Below are 6,000 nucleotides of genomic sequence, written 5' to 3' on the forward strand. Positions count from 1 at the left end.
AGTTCTTGGCAAGACACATGGATGGGAGATAAACACATTTAGGAATCCTCTACTCTGTAAAATTTATAAGGGTCTAGTGTTTCACAGTGTGACAGGATATCCCCTCCAAAACAAAGATAAATTATTACACTTTGCACCTCCTACAATGAAAAGGGAAGAATGCCATCTGTTGGCCTCTAAGTTTTGGAGGCAGCATATTTTACACCTATAGATACTGCTATGGCCCATAGACTGAGGGATGTGAAAAGTTTGCTGTCTTTGACTGGGGCCCAGAGAAAGAAAGGTCCCTGCTTCTTGAGAAACACAATTCAACATTCTCTTTGTGTTGCTGGTGTCTGTGGTAGGAAAAAATATCATACAGGGTTTGTGGCAATCCCCAGCAGGAAGAACATGTTGAAGGTCTTTGGGGTTCTGAAGCAACATTATGTCATCTGTGGCAGAGTATTTTATATCTTTTACAGCTGTTAATAAACAACTCCTGACTACTGAGGTCCTGTTAAAGATAGAATGCCTCTTCATGGGACATCCAATGACTATGCAGATGGTATTGCCAGAAATCAGCTTAGTTCTAGCAGCCCTACCAAGTTATGAGGTCAGCAAATCCAGCAACAATCTACTATAAAATAGCAGCAGTGCATCTGAAACCAAGCATAAGCAGCACCAGAAGGTACAAGCAAGTGATAGGAGCAGATAGCCCAGACTCTTATGGAACCCACAACTGCTACTTCAGCACACTTCCCTTCACCCACACTTATGGCTGTATGAACAAATACTGCTCTATGAAGGAGGAAACAAAAGGTAAAACTTGGTTTATGGATAGATCCACTCAATGTGGACAGTTGTATTACAGATCTATTCAGGGACAGCCTTGAAAGACAGTGATGAGGGGAAATCCTGCTAATAGGAAAAGTTTCAAGTGGGACACCTGGTCATCCACATTGTGTAGACAAAGTTGTGTCTCACAGATAGAATATATACAGATTCATGGGCAGTAGCAAATGACCTGGCTGCTGGTCAGAGGCCTGGAAACAAAATGATTGGAAGACTGGGGACAAAAATGTCTGAAGTATAGGCATATGGATGAACATAGGAGCATAGTCATAAAGTGTAAAAATGTTCACTCCACCTGTTAATGGCCCAAGACAGCATTCACCACAGAACAGTTACTGAACAATCAGGTTCTCAAAGTGACCAGCAGGTTGATGACAGCCAGGTTCTTTCATTGGCCCCTCCAGTGAAGTTATGATGGCACATAAACAAAGCAGCCATTAGGTGAAAATGGAGGTCATGCCTGGACTCTGACTCACTAGGGCTGATTTAGCTACTGCTTCTGCCAAGTATTCAATATCCCAGTAATAGAGACCAATGCTGAGGCCTGATATGGTGCCATTCCTTAAGGAGACCAGCTGACTGCTCCATATCAAGTGGACCACATTGGGTTCCTTCAGTCATGAAGAGCCAGCATATTTCATATATGGGTTTGCCTTCTCTGCATTCAGGGCCTCAGCCACCACTATTATCTGAAGACTTATAGAGTGTTTGATCTACAAGCAAGTGATCCCATATAACAGATCGATCAGGGAATGCCCTTTTTAGCAAAGGAAATGCTGGAGAGAACTCTTGACCATGTTATCTATTGGTTATTACACTTACTGCATTGAAAGGTTGCTGGCCTAATAAAGCATTGCAATGGACTGTAGAGGACAGAGCTGGAGTGGCAGCATAGAGGCAACAATCTACAGGGTGAAGTGCCATCCTCCAGAGCGTAGTATACGCATTAAATCAAATATTCTTCAATGATGCTATATTCCCCAAATAAAGAACAAATGGGACCCAGAATCAGAGAGTGGAAGGACAGGTGGCCTCACTTATGATCATTCCCAATGATTCTGTGTTTTTGTCCCCACAACTCTGGGCCTTACAAAGATCAATGTCCTGGTTCCCAAAGAAGACACATGTTCTCCAAAGGCCACTGCCAGCAACTCATTGAATGATAACCTACAGCTGCTATGTAGCCATTCTGGGTTCCTTATGTCCAGGGACAAACATGAAAGAAAAGAAATAATTTTCTTGGCAGGAATAATTGACTCTGATCATCAGGAGGCAATAGGGCTACTTTCAATGCACTAGGAGCAGGGAGAGAATACATGTGCAACTCAGGTGATCCACACTGGCAGGTGATAACCCCTTACCCAGGGGGGACAGTAGACAGGTACATCAACCCCAGGCCAAGACGGGCAAGGTGATCAGGGACTCAGGCCTGTTGAAATGAGGGTCTGGTTCACACCACTAGGTAAATCACTGATGTCAGCAGAAGGGTGGCTCAGGTTGAGGGAAACCTAGAGTGGATAGTGGAGGAGGGAGAAGATCACAACTGAGTATCAGCTCTGGCTCCAAGCACAACTGCCCTTTCAGGCCTGTCATTTGTCTCACTAACCTCCTACTTTTAAGAGTCCTTCAGGAAGAAAAGCCTGCCAGTTTCTGCCACACCAGGAGCTGATTTTTAAACCTATATGGAGAATTATATGCCAGTGGTGCAAAGGGTGGATGGTGATAAATATGAAGATGCACCATCTAGATGCCCTTCAAATAGTGACTTGCTTCAGGGAGTGCAGTCAGCAGACAGCCTCAGGGTGAGCTTCTTCCGGGTGGGCCTCAGCTACAGCACACTGTTTGACCTGCACCTAGTGCTGGAGTAAGGCAGGAAGCGGCAGGGTGCCCCAGCACTGGACTGTTTAGGCAGCCTAGGTTTACTATCACAACTGGGTAAGGGAGGACCAATAGATGCCCACGAGGATCGCCTGAGTTCTCTCCAGAACTCCATGTCAAATTGGCCAAAGCTTTGTTGAGTTCATCACAGTTGGATTTCTTCATCTGCCCAGTCTTGCTTACTCCCCCTCCCTTCGCTAAGAAACACCTTGTTGACTAGATGCAGTGTCACTGTTAGTTTCTGGAGAACCCAACCGATGACATACCAGTTTAGAAAGGCAAACCTAGCACCATCTTTCCTTATCTCTGCCATCAGGATCCACATTCAAGACACAAAACTATGTGAAAATCCAGCACATAAAGAATACACAGTATCACTAACCCAGGAATAACAAAATCAAGTTAATAGGCAATTTCCCATTCCCTTCCGCTTTTTAAACTCTGATCATCTCTTAATCCACATGCTGTAATTTAAAATTGTCCTGGATTAAATCTCTCCATATGTAGTTTCGGTTTTTTTGCTATTAGCATGTTTACTTTTCTTTTTCTAAAAAAAGATTTATTCATTTGAGAGAGAGAGAGAGAGCATGAGCAGAGGGAGGAGCAGAGGGAGAGGGAGAGAGAGAATCCCCAAGCAGACTCCCCACTGAGCATGGAGCCCAGTGCAGGGCTCCATCCCAGGACCCTGAGCCAAAATCAAGAGTTGGCCACTTAACCGACTGAGCTACCCAGGCGCCCCAGAATATTCACCTTTCTAAGTTAATCATGTTTGTTTTTAATATTTTTTGTTCAGATTTAATGAGGTATAATTCACCTTCAGGAAAGTTCATGCTTTTTGTGAAAATAGTCTTAACAACTTTTGACAAATGTGTAGTCAATCCACTTATACTCCCAGCCCTTGGCAACAACCAATTTGGGTTTTTGTTTTGTATTTTTTCACTTTCTTTTCCCCACTCTGTAACTTTTTTTTTCTTTCTCTTAACACTCTATCCCCCTTCATGATCATGCCTGGCATTTTAGGCTAATTCCAGTGTGGAGACATCAGGGCAACCCCTCAGGAAATAGCTCCCTTGCATCTCTTGAAACATCTTACATTCACCTCAGGAGAATTTCTGCAGCTGCAAGACATGATGTGTTAATCCAGCTTCCACATTACCTACTTCCAAGTCTTCACCTTCTGCCTTTTCCAATCAGTCAAGCTAGCTCCTTTTTTCCTCAGAGTTCACTGCTTTCAGGTTCTCAAAGATTCCCCACTTGAACTGAGTAATCACACAGATGCTCCAGGACTCATGAAATCAAATGAATTTATGTTTCAATTCTAGTAACTGAGTATATCACCTACTTTCTCCTTATAAGTTTCAGATTTGAATGGCTTACTGCTTCATTAAATTGTGAGTCCATTTGATGAGAAACACCTTTACAACAAGAACTTGAACTAAAAATTATAAAGGATAAAAAGCTTATTTTTAGATAACAGAAATTCAAGACTTCATCAAACTATACCTGGATGATTAATACACTTTTCTAAATGATTTCCCTACCTCTAATCTTATTTCCCCTTCAGCATTTCATCCTTGGCAAGAGCATTGGCATTATCAGTATTGTATTAAAGTCTTCTAAGAGAGTGAAGGTTTAAGAATGTGAAGGGTAAAGAGAAACCATGTAGGTCACGTTTGGCATTTTAAATGCTATGCAGATTCATTTAAAGTAATGCCTCCGCTCCCCACCCAAAGTAATACAATAACTTTCTTTTGGGGAAGTCCTTTTGAGAAAGAAATACACACATCTAATGTTTGCATTTCCAATATAGCAACAATTTGTAATTCATACAACATTTCCCATCAGCCAAAAATAAATATGACAGTAGAGGGTGATTTGGAGATTAGGGGAGTCATATGTTCTTCTATCTTTCAGTCGTCTGAGGAAAGAAATTCAAGTATACAATATTACTCACCTGATTAAGTCATAATTCACTTAGTGTTTCAACATGAGAATCAAAGGAGGGAAATCTATAAAGACTACAACCCAGGGTTGGATGAAAATAATTATCTGCTACCTATTTCTTAGAAAACATCTGGTTTTCTTGCTGATATTTAGAACAATAAACAGCTCATAAACCCATTTGTTCTCAGTCCCAATTGATTTAATTTGAATAATTATGTTTAATATTTCTTATTTTCATTTTCTAAATTACAAAAATAATTAGCCTTAATCTTGGGTTTTGATTTATTATTCACTTACAGATGGAAATATTGCAATATTCTGAGTAAGTTTTCAAATAAAGCTGCCGCTACATCTTCCCTATCTGATATTATCTTTTGAATGTTATTTTTATATGCATAAGAATAAATAAGCTACTGGGTAATAATTGACAGCTCTTCCTTATTAGTTAAAATCTGAATGGATAATTAGTCACTGTAGCTTGAAGTAAAAATACTTGATTGCAATTTTATTTTAAGACACTTCTCTTGTGACTAACTAGGTAAGGCCTCTTCTGTGCTTTTTACCAACCAGATCCATATATAATCTCAAAGACAGAATCAATAATTCAACAAATATTTACTGAGGCTTTATTATGTCCTGGGAAAATGGAAATAATAGATATTTTATGAGTGCTATATTAAAACTTTTATATACATTATCTCATTTAATCTTTAGAACAAACACAAGAGAAAGATTTTTACTCCATTTTGCAAGTAAGGAGACAGGCATATAAATTCTAAGGGCTGTGCTCAAGTCACACAGCAAATCAGTAATATCTAGTCTACTCAAGACTATGTGATTCTAGGGTTTGTGCTATTACCCAATAAGCAATAGTGCTATGCTCTTTTAGGTTGTAGGAACAAAAATGAATGAGAAGTCTTGCCTCGGAGAACTTTAGCACCTAGTAGGTAATCTAATTAGAACATTTACATAAATAATTATAACTCATGGTGGCTAGAAATGACTGCCTAGAAGTCCAGATCAAGCAGTATAGCAATTCAGGCTAGGGTGGATGAAGCAATTTCTTAACAGTTGAAGGAATCAAGGATGACTTCTTGTAGAGAGAAAGGTAGGAAAGTATAGTAATTAAAAACATAAATCTCTTTTTGGTTTCCATTTCAGTTAGAATGTAAAACTATTAATGTGTCTTTTGCAGGAATTGCTAATTCCCTACCTGATATCTACTCCCTCCATTTGCCTTAATAAGAGAACCCCTATTTTATTTGATGAGTTGGCAGTATGCTCAGCTAAAAAACTATACTTTCTAACCCTCCTTGCAACTTAGTGACATCATGTTACTAAATTCCT

Source organism: Callorhinus ursinus, unplaced genomic scaffold, assembly GCF_003265705.2.
Source record: "Callorhinus ursinus isolate GAN/ISIS: 27379988/994484 unplaced genomic scaffold, GSC_fseal_2.0 scaffold14, whole genome shotgun sequence".
Taxonomy (NCBI): Eukaryota; Metazoa; Chordata; class Mammalia; order Carnivora; family Otariidae; genus Callorhinus; species Callorhinus ursinus.